This window comes from Prionailurus bengalensis, chromosome X (genome assembly GCF_016509475.1).
Source record: "Prionailurus bengalensis isolate Pbe53 chromosome X, Fcat_Pben_1.1_paternal_pri, whole genome shotgun sequence".
Taxonomy (NCBI): domain Eukaryota; kingdom Metazoa; phylum Chordata; class Mammalia; order Carnivora; family Felidae; genus Prionailurus; species Prionailurus bengalensis.
Genome location: NC_057361.1, coordinates 58939480 through 58957099, shown reverse-complemented (window position 1 = coordinate 58957099; position 17620 = coordinate 58939480). Strand labels below are relative to the sequence as shown.

The 17620-nt window shown below is 46.5% G+C and overlaps 1 long non-coding RNA gene across 1 annotated transcript; it reads left to right on the top strand.

Moving 5' to 3' along the window:
• Positions 1-13322: 13322 nt before the first annotated feature.
• Positions 13323-16113, top strand: LOC122476934. Its single transcript, XR_006295628.1, has 2 exons — positions 13323-15191; positions 15781-16113. It is a non-coding gene; the product is annotated as an uncharacterized LOC122476934 (long non-coding RNA).
• The last annotated feature ends 1507 nt before the right edge of the window (positions 16114-17620 follow it).

Below are 17620 nucleotides of genomic sequence, written 5' to 3'. Positions count from 1 at the left end.
CCATCCTTGCTGCTGCTGCATCCATCCATGATTGCAGCTCAGTTATAGCATTTTTAATTTCATTCTGGCTAGTTTTTACTTCTTTTATCTCTGCAGAAAGGGATTCTAATCTATTTTTGACTCCAGCTAGTATTCTTATTATCGTGATTCTAAATTCTGGTTCAGACATCTTGCTTGTATCTGTGTTGGTTAAATCCTGGCTGTCGTTTCTTTGTGCTCTTTCTTTTAGGGTGAATTCCTTTGTTTTGTCATTTTGAAGGGAGAAAAGGAATTAATGAGGTAGAAAAATTAAAATTTAAAATATTAAAATTAAAAAATATTAAAATTAAAAACACACACACAAATAGAATAAATGATGCTAGATACTAGGTGTGTTTTGGTCTGGGTGTTGAAAGTGGTTTGACAGATTAGAGGAAAAAAAGGGGGGGAAAAGAAAAAAAAGGAAATCATTTGAGAATTTGAAAAAATGAATACACTGAAGTAGACTAAAATGAGATGATGGAGATAAAATAGAATTTGAAAAAATGTACACAGAAGTAAAGAATATAGTAGAAAAAATTAAAGAAAAATATTTTTATGAAAAATTAAAAATAAAAATGAATTTTTTCTTTTTCTATATTAAATAAAAAGAAAAGAAATGAAAAAGAGAAAAAAGAGAAAAAACAAAAAACAAAAAAAGGAAATCATTTGAAAATTTGAAAAAGTGAACACACTGTAGTAGACAAAAATAAAATGATGGAAGTGAAATAGAATTGGAAAAAACTTACATAAAAGCAAAAAAATAGTAAAAAAATTAAAGAAAAATATTTTTAATAGAAGTTGAAGGTAAAAATGAGGTTTTTCTCTTTCTGCATTCAAGAAAAAGAAAAAAGAAAAAGAGAAAAAAAAGAAAAAGAAAAAGAAAAAAAATTGTTTGAAAATTTGAAAAGGTGAATACACTGAAGTAGACTAAAATAAAATGATGGAAGTAAAATATAATTTGAAAAAACTTACACAAAAGTAAAACATATAGTAATAAAAATTAAAGAAAAATATTTTTAATAAAAATTGAAAATAAAAATGATTTTTTTCTCTTTCAAAGAAGTGTAAAAGAGAAAAGAAAAAGAAAGAAAGAAAATTGAATAGACCTGCTAACAGACTGAAGTAAGACTGAAATTACTTCATTTTCCCCTAGAAGTCAGTCTATGTAGAGCTTTATAGTCTATAAAGTAAGCCAGCGGTGAGACTTGTGTTCTTGAAGAGCGAGGTTGGCTCAGTTGGGCAGGGCTCAGTGTAATGGCTCCGCTCTCCACTAGATGTCGCTGCTAGCCTACTGAGGTGGAGTGTTGTGGTGCTTGTAGGTGCATATGCACATGCACAGGAGTGGTAAAAATAGTGCCACCCAGCTACCCCATCTGTTCTCTCAGATCAGCAATTGCGCACCCGTCCTCTGTCTTCAGCTCTCGTCCACTTCCTGCTTTTTCGCTCTCCGTGACCAGGCCCCTGGCAGTATCTCTCTCCTGAGTTTTGTCTCAGATGCAGCTGTTTTCCCTGACCCCTTACTTCTGAAGGACTGTGGCTTTGACCTGTTCCACCCTTCTACGGGAGGGTCTCACAGAGCAATGGCCGAATGAGCAATGGCCAAATGCCGGCTGCACCCAGGAACGCTTGCTGGACCTTGCTGCTGCTAGTGCCCCGAGACTACGGCCAGGTGCCAGCCTGCCCCAGAAAAAGTTCGCGAGACAGTGTAGCAGCAGCGTTTCAGGGATTATGGAAGATCACAACACACATCTGGCACCAGGCTTCACCCTTAACAACCTTGTTCCAGCACCAGCGAATGTGGCCATTTTCTGAGGTCTGCTGGGACTAGGTGGCTTCAACAGTCTCTACCAAATGTCCTTCCAGCAGTGGCCAGAGATCCTCCCCAACCCCACTCTTTTCCTGGGGATTTGCCCTTCCCACCAGAGCACCGCCAGGTATTGAGCTGCAGAGTTGCAGACTGCACTCCCCTTGTTTACAGTCTTAATGGAATTTAAACCCTCTCCTTTCTCCTTTCTCTCTTTTTAGTTTAGTCCCTGCAGCTGTTTCCAATTGTCCACTTTCTCTCCAGCGGCTTTTGGGGAGGGGTGCTTTTCCTGTATTCTCCTCCCCGCCCCCCCGTCTCCATCCTCCCTCCACTTGCAAAAGCACCTCCCTTCCTGCGCCTTCTCACTCCCCAAGTTCACTTCTCCATGCCGCATACCTGCTGAATTCTGTGGTTCAGGTTGTGCAGATTGTTGTGTTAATCCTCCAGTCAGTTTTCTAGGTGTGTAGGATGGTTTAGTGTTGGTCTGGCTGTATTTCATGGACGTGAGACACACAAAAATCTTCCATGCTCTTCTGCCATCTTGGTTCCTCCTCAGAAGACTTTAACTGTGAAACAGGAAATGGGCCCTTACTAGTTACCAAAAATGCTGGTACCTTGATCTTGGACATTCCAGCCTCCAGAACTGTGAGAAATACATTTCTGCCATTAATAAGCCACCCAGTCTATGGTATTCTGTTATAGCAGCTCAGATTGACTAAGTAGAAAAGTTCTGGAATTGAAGGACACACATCTTCAGGCTGAAAAGGTATACTGAATATACAACAAAATGCACCTCATAAAAAAAATCACCAAATAAAATATTTCCAAACTTCAGGAATACAGAAAATATATTGATATTGGTCAAATAGGAAAAAAATGATACTATGGCTGGATAAGCCAATGCACATAAATTAAACAACTTAGAGGAATGAGACCAATATCTCAAAAACCTCAAATTACCAAAATTATCCACTATCAAATAGTAATTTGGATACTCCTATAAATAAATTGCATTCATAGTGAAATGCCTTCCAACAAAGAAAACCACAGGCCCAGATGGTTTCACTGGTGAATTCTGCCATACATTTAAAGAATTAACATCAATTTTACAAAACCTCTTTCCAAAAATAGAGCAGGAGAGAACAGTTTCCAACACCTTTCTGGGGGCCAGCATTAATTACCCTAAAATCAAAAACAAAGACAAAGAAAAAAGAGAAGAAAGCATGCAAGAAACTTCAGGTGAACAGTTTCATGAACATAGACACAATAATCCTCAACAAAATATTAGCAAATTGATTCCACCAATATATACAAAGAAAAATATATCTCAAACAAGTGGTGTTTATTCCAGGAATACAAGGCTGGCTCAATGTTTGTAAAAACGACTGATTAAAGCCATTATATTAATTGTTTATAAAGGAAAAGCCACATTATCATGAAAATTAATTAAGAAAAAGCTTTTGACATCTATTAAAGATGAAAACTCAGCAAAGTATGAATAGAAAGGGAGTTCCTCAACCTAATAAAGGGCATCTACATAAAACCTACAGCTAACATACTTGATACTAAAAAAAGTGAATGGCTTCCCCTTAAGATCTGAAACAAGGCAAGGATGTCCATACTTACCATTCCTATTCCACATCATACTGAAAATCCTAGCTAGTACAATAATTCCAGAAAAATAAATAAAAGACATTCCAGTGGGAAAGGAAGAAATAAAACTGCCCATATTCATGGACAACATGATTATCCACTATAGAAAATCCCATGAAATCTAGAAAAAGATTCCTATAACTAACAAATGAGGTTAGTAGGATCACAGGATACAACATGAATACACAAAAATCCATTGTATTTCTGTCTACAATAAATGTACAAATGGAAACCAAAAGTTTAAAAACCAATAAAATTTGCAATATTTCCAAAGCATGAAATATTTAGTAATGAACCTAACAAAGTATACACAAGATCTACATGCTGAAAGCCACAAAGTTCCAGTGAAAGAAACCCAAGAAATAATTAAATGAAGAGACAAACCATACTAATGGATGGGAATACCCAACATAGTAAAGATACCAGTTTTATTAAAACTAATCTATTTAAGTTTCATGTAATATAATAAAAATACCAGCAAGAGGTTTTCTGTATATATGGACAAAGTGATTCCAAAATTTATATATAAAAGCAAAGTATCTATAATCACTAAAAACAATTTTTAAAAGAATAGAGTTGGAGGAATGACTCTACTTGCCTTTAAAATTTAATATGATGTGGGGTGCCTGGGTGGCTCAGTCGGCTGAGCATCCAACTTCAACTCAGGTCATGATCTCGCCATTCCCAAGATCAAGCCCCACGTCGGGCTCTGTGCTAACAGCTGGGAGCTTCGAGACTGTTTCTGATTCTGGGTCTCTTCTCTCTCTGCCCCTCCCCTGCTTGTGCTGTGTCTCTCTCTCCCAAAAATAAATAAACATTTAAAAATTTTTTAAAATTAATACAATCCTACACGGCAGAAAAAGAAATCAAGGAATCAACCCCACTTACAATTGCACTAAAAACAATAAGATACCTAGAAATAAACCTAAGTAAAGAGGCAAATGATCTGTGCTCTGAAAACGATAGAAGATTTATGAAAGAAATTAAAGAAGACACAAAGAAATGGAAAAGCATTCCGTGCTCATGGATTGGAATGACATTGATAAAATGTGTATACTACCCAAAGCAATCCACACATTTAATGCAATCCTTATCAAAATCAAACAATCCTAAAATTTGTATGGAACGAGAAAAGACCCCAAATAGCCAAAGCAATCCTGAAAAGGAAAAGCAAAACTGGAGGCACCACGATTCTGGATTTCAAGCTATATTACACAGCTGTAGTCATCAAGACAGTACGGTACTGGCACAAAAACAGACACATAGATCAACAGAACAGAATAGGAAACTCAGAAATGCACCCTCAACTACATGGTCAACTCATCTTCGACAAAGCAGGAAAGAATATCCAATGGAAAAAAAGAGGGTCTCTTCAACAAATGGTGTTGGGAAAACTAGACGTCGACATGCAGAAGAATGAACCTGGACCACTTTATTACTTGATACACAAAAATAAATTCAAAATGAATGAAAGACCTAAATGTAAGACAGGAAACCATCATAATCTTAGGGGAGAACACAGGCAGCAACCCCTTTGACCTCAGCCGGAGCAACTTCTTATTAGACACATCACTGAGGGCAAGGGAAATGAAAGCAAACATGAACTATCAGGACTTCTTCAAGATAAAAAGTTTCTGCACAGCAAAGGAAACAATCAACAAAACTAAAAGGCAGCCTGAAGAATGGGAGAAGATATTTGCCAAAGACATATCTAATCAGGGGTTAGTAACCAAAATCTATAAAGAACTTACCAAACTCAACACAATAGACACTCTTCCAAAGAAGACATCCAGATGGCTAACAGACACATGAAGAGATGCTCAGCATCACTCATCATCAGGGAAATACATATCAAAACCACGATGAGATACCACCACATGCCTGTAAGAACTGCTAAAATTAACAAGTGTTGGAGGGGATGCAGAGAAAGGGAAACCCTCTTACACTGCTGGTGGGAATGCAAACTGGTGTAGCCACTCTGGACAACAGTGTGGAGGTTCCTCAAAAAACTAAAAATAGAACTATACACTATGATCCAGCGATTGCACTATTGGGTATTCATCCAAGGTTACAAAAACACAGAACTGAAGGAGTACATGCACCCCAATGTTTATAGCAGCATTATCAATAGCCAAACAATGGAGGGCACCCAAATGTCCATCAACTGATGATTGCATAAAGAAGATGTGGTATATATATGAAATGGAATATTACTCAGCCATCAAAAGAATGAAATCTTGCCATTTGCAATGACGTAGATGGAGCTAGAATGTATTATGCTCAGCAAAATAAGTCAATCAGAGAAACACAAATATCATACGATTTCACTCATATATGGAATTTAGAAAACAAAACAGATGAACATAGGGGAAAAGGGGGGAAGAGAAGAAAGGGAAACAAACCATAAGAGACTCTTAATGATAGAGAACAAACTGAGGGTTGATGGAGGGAGGTGGGTAGGAGATGGGCAAGGTGGGTGATGGGTATGAAGGAGGGCACTTGCTGTGATGAGCAGTGGGTGTTGTATGTAAGTAATGATTCACTGAATTCTACTTCTGAAACCAATATTGCATTGTATGTTAACTGATAAAAAATAAATAATAAATAAAATTTTTAAAAACTCAATATAATGCTACAATACTTAAAACAATGTGATATTAGTGAAGAGATAGACATATAAATCAACAGAACAGAATAGAGGCTCCAGAAATGCACCCGCACAAATACTACCAACTGATTTGGACAAATGTACAAAACAAATTCACTGGATAAGGCACAGTCTTTTCAAAAGTGGCATTGCACTTTAGGTATCCATGTGCAAAGAAAAAAGAATATGTGCCTCTAACTCACATCTTATACAAAACTTATCTCAAAATAGATCATATATGTAAATATAAAAGATAAAGCTATAATACCTATGAAAGAAAACATAAGAAAGTTTCTTCATGACCTGGGATACATGCAGAATTCTGAGACATAACACCAAAAACATGTCAGAAATATTAAGGAACGAGTGTTAAAATGACTCCATCAGAATTAAAAACTTTTATTCTGAGAAAGACCCTGTAAAGAGAGTAAAAAAAAAAAAAAGTACTTAGAAATATTTGTCAATTACATATCCAACTACGATCCAGATACACAAAGAACTCGGAAAACGCAACAATAAGAAAATGAACAGCTTAATTAAGAAATGGGCAAAACACTTGACAGACACTTCAAAAGAGGATATAAGAATAGCAGATGAGCACATGAAAACATGTTATTAGCCATTAGGAAAATGCTAATTAAAACCACAATGAGATGCCACTGCATACCTATCAGAATAGCTGGATTAAAACATACTGACAAAACCAAGTGCTGGTGAGGAGTTGAAGTTAATGAAAAGCTCAGCTATTGATGCAGGGAATGCAAAATGGTACAGCCACTCAGTGAAGCAGCTTGCCAGTTTGTTATAAAGGTAAACATGGAGTGACCGTAACACCCAGCAATCCCACTCATGGATGTTTTCCCTAGAAAGTGAAATTTTACATTTACCAAAAAAAAATTGGCAACAATGAACATAGCAATCTTATACATAATCACCCCAAACTTAAATAAATCAAGATGTTCTTCAAGAGATGAATGGAAAAACAACCTCTGCTTCATCCATGCACTGGAACACTACGTAGCCAATATAAAGGAAAGTAAAATCAATATATGCACAATTTGGGTGAATCACAGATACATGATGCTGAAGGAAAGAAGCCAGACTCAAACAATTACATATTGTATCATTATGTTTGTATACAATTCTGGAAAGGTAAAAATATATGAATGGGAAACACATCCCTGGTTATCAAAGGTCTGGGATGGGGGAGACAGTGTGAATACAAAGAGCATAATGAGGGAGACTTTATGTATAATGAAGCTATTTTATATCCTGTTGTGGTGAAGAATACACAAATTTATTCCTGAAAAGGCTTGGGACAAATAAAGCATTCAAAATAACGGCAGGCTTCTCCAAATTGACATTGGAAGTTAAAAAAAAACAGTGGATCAATGCCTGAAAAATCCTTGGTGGGAAATTTCAGCCTCAGATTTACACATCGAGGTATCAGTTAAGTCTGACATAAAAGCAAACTTTGCTCACGCAAAGTCTCAAAAGAAATCATGTGCTTATCTGATGTGTCCTATCAGAATTATTGTAGTACACTAAAAAAAAAAAAAAAAGTGGGTCCCAATAGGCACCAGATCCCAACTGGGGGCCTAGCAAGGGAATGTTCTAGATCAATATAGCACCCTAGCACCCTGAGTAACCAATAAAGACTGGAACATGGTTAGGGAACGTGCACTTGAAGAACAAAGGAATGAAGACATTTGAAGATTTAGAAAATACTTGTGATAGGTCTATGACAGAAATGTATGTTCCTTTAGTCGCATTCACTGTAGTGTATGTAGTGTTCCAGGTCTTGGAACAGTGCCTCACACGTGATAAGCATTCAATAACACTTTGTGAAATGTGAAAAAGAGAGGAAGTGTGAATGGGAGGACAGGAATTTGATACAGTGAGTACACACAACTTTTTAGAAGGAGTTTTTCTATAAGGCTGAGCAGAGAGATGTGGGGTAACTCGAATGGAAGGTGGGATTAGAAGAGGGTTTTTTAAGGAGGGAGAAAGGACAGGACTGTACGTTGATACGAGTGATGCCAACTGGAGAAAAACACTTATGAGAAAGGAGGGAAGTTTTTTTCTGGTTGCCCTATATTCTCAGGGAAATGGGAAGCAAAGTCATCAGGTAAGAGTGAAAACAGGTGAGTGATGAGAAAGAATCCAAATATCCTCAACATCTCCAGATGTTCCCCCCTAATTGTCTTGCTCACCTGAGAGCTGGCTGTTTCCTAAGAGCATTACTTTCCTTGAAGGGTTTTTCAGGTGGTATCATGGTCTCTCACACACCTATACCACCAGAGGGCTAAATCCTTGCACAATCTAGACCCCTTCCAAGTTGTCGAGATGAGTTTCATGGCCCTCGGTATGTTCTATCTTTGAAAATGATTATGTGGACTTGAAAAGAATGTGTATTCAAATGTTGTTGAACAGAGTGTTTCATAGATGTCAGTTCAGGGTAACAGAGGCTGCTGTTCAGGGTAACAGAGGCTGCTCTTCAGGTCTTCTGTATCCTTGCGAATTTTCTGTCCAGTCCTTCTATCAGTGGATGAGACAGAGTATTAAAACCCCCAGATATTAACGTTACATGGTCTAATTCTTCCATCAACTTTGTCAAGTTCTGTCGTAGGTATTTTGAGGCTCCGTACCTATGTGAGTAGAAGTTTGAAATCGTTATGTCTCCCACATCAGTGGATCCTTCTGTCGTTACGAAATGTCCACTTTTGTCTCTAGGAACACTCTCTGTCTTAAAAGTCAACTTTGTGTCTTGTTATTATGGCCACAATGGCACACTATCATCCACTGTGCTCTCACTCTCAGCAGGTTTATGCCATTATTGGAAGGATATCCCCTGTCAAAAGCAGGTAGTTGAATCCATCCGTTTCTTCTACTGGATTGACACTCTCTACCTTGTGATTAAAGGGATTCATGCGTTCATAATATGGGTTGGTTTGCAGATGTTATTTTGCTACGAGGGTTATACATTTCTCATGTCTTTTTGTGCCTCCATTTCTCTGTGGCTACCGTCTTCTGTGTTGGATAGATGTGTTCTTTCTTTTTTTATTAATTTTTTTAACGTTTATTTATTTTTGAGACAGAGAGAGACAGAGCATGAACAGGGGAGGGTCAGAGAGAGAGGGAGACACAGAATCCGAAACAGGCTCCAGGCTCTGAGCTGTCAGCACAGAGCCCGACATGGGGCTCGAACCCAGGAACCTTGAGATCATGACCCGAGCCGAAGTCGGACACTCAACCGACTGAGCCACCCAGGCGCCCCTAGATAGATGTGTTCTAATATACCATTTGATTCCTTTGTTCCAGGGCCCCACCCCCTGAGGTCTCAGGGCTTTCAGGGTGGCCCTTCCTTCCCTAGCAAGACCCAGCATGTGCCCTGTGCTGATAGATGCTGCAGAGTCTGCTCCCTGCCAAAGCCACAGGTGCCCGTCCCAGTGGAAGCCCTGATCTTTTCTCCATAAAGAAACTATACACCAAGGGAGTTGCAAGAAATAGACAGTCTGTACTGGCAGGAGCAGGGGGATATCCCTAGGATTGGATTTTGAGGGTGCTGGATCAAGAGGACAGGAATAGAAGACTGGATAATCAGGTTTTGCTGAGTAGGGGCACTTTCTCATACCACGGGGTTTAACCCACTGGCAGGGACTCCAGGAGATGGAGTAGATAGATTCACCACCAGAGTGGCCCTCAAAAGCTCCAAGAAGGTGGTGGCCCGCACTGAAAAGTGGAAGTGCCTGCCTTGGACTAGCAGAGGGTAGAGGAAGGAACAACAAGGCTGAATGATGCAGGCGAGCTGGAACGGATAGAAAAGGTGAGGCCAGTCACATGGCCTAACCATTAAGTTCCATGAGAGGGCCCAGTGGACCCACCATTCACCAAAGTTCAGCGGTTGCTGCCCTCTGCAGGCCGATGCAGGTGATGGCAGCAAGTGGTCCTGGCCTGAGCTCATTACCATCCATGAGAGTGATGGAATTCTGATGTAATAGAGAGCAGAGAGTAACTCTCAATCAAGAGACCTCAGGAGACTACCTTTCCTGTAACAACCGGCAAGGTCAGGGGGGCAGTCAAGAGTGCTTTGACTGGCAGGGAGCTGAGAGGATGGTTCAGACAGCCTGGCTCCCTCGGGGCAGCTACAGCCAGACAAAGGCAAGGGTGCAAGAGAAAGGGGGTGGTCGTCCCAGTAAAAAGTTACAATTTCTTGCTCAGTTCCTGGTCCTGAGCCAATTTTGAGACCAGCCCCACTGACTCAAGAGGTGGAGGAGTCCTGAGGAGGAAGGGTCAAGAAACAAGGTGATGAGTATATACATACTATGATGATGCCACCGGCCTTCCCTACAGAGAATGACTTCCATTTCTCAAGTGACAGTGCACTGGGGAAAGAGAAATACCCAGACATTTCTAGGACTATTGGACCCAGGGTCCGAGGTGACATTGATACTGGAGCCCCAAAGTGTCACCATGAGGCCTGGCTAGAGTGGGACTTAGGAGACCCTGGTAATAAAAGGAGTTGGGATAGAGATCCAGTCATGGAAAGCCGACTGGATCCCTGGGCCAACGCAGTGATCACTTCTCTAGTCCACAAGTTGACGATTGATACATTCGGCAGTTGGAGCAAAAACCCCCACGTTGGGGCATTGGTCTGTCTGTGGGGCAAGAAACTATCATGGTCAGGAAGGCCAGGTGGATCCTCTGACACTGGTCCCCAGCCCAGGTCAGAACAGTAAGTCAAAACCAATATGGGATCCTAGTGAGGTTGAAGGAAGGGAGTTAGCAACAATTATGGACACCACTGGAGACCTTTAGGATGCAACAGAAGAGGAGGTAGGAGAATCCCAGTGATGAAGAGAGTGGTGAAGGTGTGGAAAGGCGCTAGGATTCTGTCTATGGGGGAGAGGGAGAAGGATGAAGGGAATGGAAATGGCAAGAGGGCCAACGGAGTCTTCGACTGAATCCATTGGTAACATTTCCGAAGAGGGTGGTGGGTAGAGGAGATTCTGCTGTCTCTTTCGTGATCCATTTTGCACAGCATCCAGATTGCACAGCATGACTTTAAGAGCCACTAGGAGAAGTGGGAGAGGGCGTTTTCCACACACACACGTAGGGATATTGGGGGCATGCTTGAGGAGGCTGACTGCAGATTTAGAGTACGCCCAATCCCCCCTGCTCTGTAACCTTTCCCAGCACGGTAGGCTTCTCAGGTGCAGACCCAGCAAAACCTGGCCTTTGCGATTACTCAGGCAAGAGGTGTTGAGGTACCTCAGGGCCCTCCTGAGGATCAGCCAGAGTAGGATGTAGGCAGGAGAGGCGAGGGCCAGACAGAGCATTAAGAGTGGGAAAGAGAGGAAGGAAAGTATGGAAGGAATCCAGGGCTCCTGGAGTAGGGGTTGGGTGGCAAGCAAGGGAAATTCTAACACTGGAGCACCTCACAGAAATCAAGGGAGGGACCACTCCCCAGATATTGGGACTGCTCAGCTCAGAGAAGCTGGGAACCGGTAGCTGTAGAGCAATTGGAGACACAACTGGCACCCCACCCCAACCACCACCACCACTGTTAGGTGTTAGTTGTGCATGCTCCAGAACTTTCACCATACTTGCACTGACACCTAAGTGCACTCTCAACATAGGACTGGTTCCGTTTTAAATTTTCATTTGACTACTTACAAATGTGTGTCCAGCTCCAGTGATCTCCAAATTACTGTGTTCAGTCACGAGGATGCTTTGAAATGTGTGAACACGGCCTCACCTGTTCCTTTTGACTAGCGTGGTTCAGTCTACCAGATGCGCTGAACATCAGTTGCTTGCATCCACTTCCCCCTTACTGATGGGAATTCAGAGTGTTCACAGTTTTCCCCATCACCAACATTCCTGTGCACGTATCCTTCCTTGTCCATTACACGAACGAGAGCGTCCCCAGAAGATGTAGGTGGCAGTGGACTTGCTGGGTCACAGGGGGAATGGGCGTCTCTTCTCTTTTAAGATTCTCCACTCAGAGCTCAGAGCAAGGACTTCGGGGCCAAACTACAAGTTTCGATCCTGCCACGGATCCCGACAAAACAAATGACCTTGCGCCGGTGGCTGAGCCTTTCAGTGCCCATTTGCTCACCCATAATAGGGCGGTACTAGTGGGTACCTCAACCCTAGGATTGTCTCGACAATGTGTCACTAGTTAACTACAGTGCTTACAACAGAGCCAGGCATGTGGTACCTGTTGTATAAGTTGGTTGGCACTGATTCTGCCAATTTACCCTCCCAAAGGGCTCTTCTGCGCCGCTGCCCCCTCCTCCACCCGACCCTCCACCCAGCAGTGGGCAAAAGCAAGGTCTCTACTCAGAACCTCTCCCACCCTCGGAATGGTTCAGCTCTTTGACTTTTTCAAGTCTGGTCTGTGAACACTGATTCGCGGTTTTAGTTCGCATCTCCAGGATTTGTGATGGTGAGCGTCTTTTGGCGTGTACACTGGCCATTGAGATTTCTTCTTTGAATTGCCTCGGAGTGGAGAAGGGTCGGGGTCAGGGGGCCAAGTCCAGCCTTTGCGCCAAACCCGCCTGCCAAGAAAGTTCCCTGAGCACACATCCAGGGACCAATGTCATCACCCACCGAGGTCAAGTGGATGCAACAGAGACGCTGCGGCCCGTAAATAGGACCACATTTGCTCTCCGACCCTTCGCGGGGGAATATGCCACAGGTCCCATGATCACTGACTGCGGGCTTCCCGTGCCCATTGTCCTATCAGGTTCTGAGCGCGGCCGTGGGACAGAGGCCAGCAAATCCTTTCTAGGCAGGTGCTTTACCTCCGTCCCGACAGGTCCCCACCCCCGGAGACAGGTGCCATCACAACCCACTCTGTGCACGGGCGGACAGAGTCTAGAAGCCGTGACTCCCAACTGGAAAGTAGGAGGCGGGCCCAGAAGAGCCCGGACAACAGGGCCTACCAACCGGCCGCCACACCCGAGAGACCCAACACCCCGACCTGCTTGGGGGGGGGGGGGGAGGGCGGAGACCAAAGGCGCTCCACCCCATTGGCCAGGGCCTTGAGGGGCGGGCAAACGAGGGGCGCGCGCTGGTTGGCGGGGGACAGACCAATGAGGAGGCTGTGGCGAGGGCGTCGAATGCGTGTGCAAGCCGCGCGGCGTTTGAGGTCTCGTGCGGCCTGGTGCGGCGTCTGTGGTAATTGCCTGCGTTGCCCGGAGGACTCGTCGCTCGCCTGGTGCCTCTGCCATCTTGCCTGTGGCGAGGTCCCAGACCCCGAGGGCTTCGAGTCCGAGCAGGAAGTGACGGAAACGGGAGGGCCTGTGTTCTGGGACCTAGAAGGCCACCCCGGCTCCCCGACCGACCACACGGGGGACGCCCTGGACTGCGCGTCCCACCTTGCGGACGAGGCCGTGGCAGCCATCGTGCAGCAGCTGACCAACCAGGATGGCCTGGGCGTGCGCCCCCCCGCCCCCCCAGGTCACCGGGATGCTGGACCCGGTCATTTGCACAAGGGCAGACTTGAAGGTAGCGCTCCATGTGTGCTGGGCACCATTCTGGACCTGGGCACGTTTCCTGCCTCCCCCCAGCCCAGAGAGGGTCTGGGATGGAAGGGAGGGCTGGTAGTTGATTTGGATCGGGGAGCCCCTGCCCCTTGAAAGTTTGGACTGCAAAGCTTCAGTCTTGAGACTCCTGGGCTTCGTGATTCCTACTTTGTAGCTGGTCCCCAAGCCTTCCATGCAGGGAGCCTGGGCCCTGTCAGTGGCCCCCTCTTCTCCCTAGCTCAGCGCTGCCTCCTGACCTGGGGCTGACTGAGGGAGAAAGCACTAACTAGCCAGATCAGCTTCTGAATTCCCTTCCCTACGCCCTGCCTCACCCCAGCCCCTAAACACGCGTGCGCGCGCACACACACACCCGTGTACACCTACTACACCCCCACAAAACACAAAACATCCCAAGTCCAAATGAGTGAGAAATTTTTCTTTTAGCAGCTTTCAGCACACAGGCCAGAGCCGTCTTGTCCATTCATGCATCGTGAGGCAAGCAGTCGTGGTGACCTCAACCCCAGAGCCCCCCAGTTTCAGGGAAGCTCACAGCCCTTGGCTCCGAGCCAGGGAGACGTCATGCCCAGAGAGCCCACACCCTCGGGTGAGTGTTGCAGGTTGCACAGGAGTGCAGGGGAGACGGGATCAGGAAGGCCGCCTCTGCCTCTGCCTGTGGCTCTGCGGAGGGTAGAGGCTCAGCTTTGTTCCCTGCCTCCTCTCTGACCCAGGCAGCTTCTCCCATAGGAAACAGGGTGTCGACAGGACCGGCCTTAAGCCACATCATCCTCTGCGTGGGGTTTGTGTGGCAAGGGTGGTTCGTGGACACCCCCAAACCCCAACCCCGGACATAGACTTTCAGCAGAACAGAGCCTTGTTCCACAAAGTCGTATTTGGCCGTGCTGCTCTTCCCAGTGGCTGGCTGTGGCTGCAGCTCTGGGAGACTCCAGCTCAGAGCCACCGGCCTTGGGGACCACCATCAAGGATGGGCTGGCCCTGGGAGACAGGAGAGGCACGCCCAGGGAGAAGAGTGGAGCTGCTGGCAGAGCAGGGGCAACTTGTTGCCAGCAGAGGGTAGTGTTGCCTCACGTTAGACCCCACGAAGCCCTTTCCACCTCACTGGGAGCCTTGGAAGCTGGATTTTGTGTTCTTTCCCTCTCAGATGACCAGGAAGCGCTTGTCCACCCCCCAAGACCGGAAAGGCAGCAGCAACCACCTGGAGCACAGGGCTGTCCTCAGGTAATGCTTGCTCTGGCTCCTAGAAATGCAGGCCCCAACTACCTGGTGGGATCCGTGTCCAGGTTAAACTGACATATGTACCCCCCTCCCATTCTGCTCCCCACAGAGGGAAGGCGCCTCCTTTCCACTGAGGGTCCTGTGCCAGTCTAGCCACTAGGCCTTGGTGTGTGGTGCTCGCAGGAGAGGGGGAGGATGAGGAGAGAGGCCAGGGTATACTAATATGCTTTTCTCTCTCTCCCATGTTTGTGGGCCTAGTGTCTCCTGCTGCAGAGAGAAGTTGACAACCTGAAAGAGCAGCTTGGTATGAGGAACCTCTAGCTGGGGCTGGGTCAGGGCAGAGGCAGAGGGGGGCGTGGGGGGGTGTGTCTCAGTGCAGGACCCGCGATGGGCTGCAGGTGCAGGCAGCCCCACAGGAACCAAGATTCCCATTAGAAGGGGAACCTAGCAGGCTTGACCCTGGAGACTGCTTTGCGTGTACAGCTAGGTGTGTGCACCAATGGGAAAGTCGCCTACCTGGGTGCACAGTTTGCCGACCACCATGAGTCCCAGAGAATCTCTCTCTTTGGACGTTTAGAGATGCCTCATTGATTTTCCCTTTAACTGCTCTTTGGTGTGGCTTGGACAGTGTGTATTTGTCCGACAAGCTCTGAATGGTTCCAAGTTGACCCAGAACTTGAGAACTGCTGGCACGTTTTGTTCCCCTATACGACACATCCATATTTAATTCAGCTGGTGGTTGAGTAGGTCAGTCGCAGGGCTCTTTGGATAGGGGCTGGGAGGGGGGGCGTGGGTTTCAGGTTGCAGGACTAGGCAGTTCTCCAAGGGGACAGGAGCACAGGGTTCTCTGTCCCCGGGTCCGGAGCACCTGCTAATGCCTGTCTCTGTTTCAGCGGCCCTGCAGTCCCTGACTGACCAGTTCCAGACCCTTTGAAGTGAGTGTTACACACACCATACCCCTTCCCATGGTCGTGGCTGCTGAGGAGGGCCGTGGGCTGGCCCTGGCCTGATGCTCTTCTTCCCTGACTCTGCTCTGTTGGACAAGCTGAGTCAGCATCTCTGTACAAGAGGGGCGGCTGGTACCTTTGGAGCCAGGAAGCTGTGCCCAAGCTGCTTCCCTCCCGTTCGACGTTCGACCTCGGCCTGGGCTTCCTCTCCCTGTTTTTTGCCACCTCCCCACCCAAGTTCACAGCACCTTCAAATTAAAGTACCTCTCATGTTCTCAAGTCTGTTCTCTCTGGGGGGGTGAGGAGGTAGCTGGGGATGGGAAGGAGGGTCAGGGCAGGGAGCTGCTCTATTTTGCAGCCTTTTCCAGAACAGGTGTCGTGTGGTGGGCCTTGTCCTTGAGAGAAGTCTGGGCCACCTCCGCTGGGAACCCTGCAGTCACGCCGGCAGAGTGTCCCCGTCTGGGTGGGGTGTGGGCTCCACCTGGCCGCGCGAGCACCTGCCCCCCTTTCCCCTGTAGGCTCCCTTCAGGCTCTCTCCTAATCTCCTCCTCTTTTTGGGTCTCTAGGTTCCCATTCATCTCCGTCCTTCCCCCTCCCCCTCCTGCAGGGACTCATGACCCCTTCCAGAAGTCCAGTCCCTGTTCCCTTCCCTCCTTGGGACCACTGTCTGCTCTGACTTCTGAGGTTCCCAGATCACTCCCGTGGCTTTCTGTCATCAGTGGCCTCGCCTGCACCTGTGCTTCCACAGATGTTATAGGGCACAATTGAGCTGCTCCTCCCCCCTCCTGGGCCCAGCCCCCTCTAGGCGTCCTTACCTCCCTCTGGTGCTGCCTCCTCACAGGCACAAGGGCAGCTGGCCCAGGAACTGGCGCCTCCTCCTCCTCTCCCATTTAGTGCTCGGCCTTGGCCCTCAGTTTCCAATCCTGTCAGTGCTCCCTCCCTGGGTTCAGAAGCGGGGTAGAGGCAGAAGTCACAGCCCAGTGGGGTGCAGAGCCAGAGAGCAGGTACAGGGCCCAGGGGAGAAAAGCACAGCTTGGTGTCTGGGCTGGAGGGGGGGTGATGGGGCCTGCAGTGGCTCTGGGCCAACCTGGGGCAAACTGCCTGCCAGCACCTGGAAATGCACGGCACAACCATGGGAGCTCTCGTGTCCTTCACGTCCAAGCCTCCTCACTGCCCCTCCTCCAGCCTGGTGGTCGCACTGCCCTTGGCTGGAACGTGGCCAGCTTCCATGGCAAGTGTGCGTGATGGGTCTCCATGTGTCTGCACGGGCCCCTTTCCAGTGCCATTTGACCTGCACCGTGAAATGCTAGTTCTGTGTCCCAGGTCAGGCTCCCTGGCTGCCTCTTGAGGTCATGCGAGATTTAGTCTGAACTCCATGTTCATTTGCCGCTCACTGGGGGTTGGGCATTGCTTCCTTCCCTCAGCCAGGAGCCAGGTCTCAGTGAGGTACGGGCAGCTTCTGCCACACCAGACCCTCTTCCCAAGAGACTGGGTGTTTTATGCACAGAAATTCGGGGCGGAGGGGTAGGTCGGTGCCAACAGAACAGTCAAGACTGGGGTTGTGTGTGTGTGTGTGTGTCCATCTGTGTGCATGTGTGAATAACATTAATCGGGGATAATCAGCTTTGAGGCAGAGATCTGGGGTTCAAGGAGTAAAAGGAGTGGAGACCATGGTCAAGAACGTGTAAGGGACGGGGCATCTCAGTGGCTCAGTCGGTTAAGCATCCGACTGGATTTCAGCTCAGGTCATGATCTCAAGGTTGGTGAGCTAGAGCCACATGTCCGG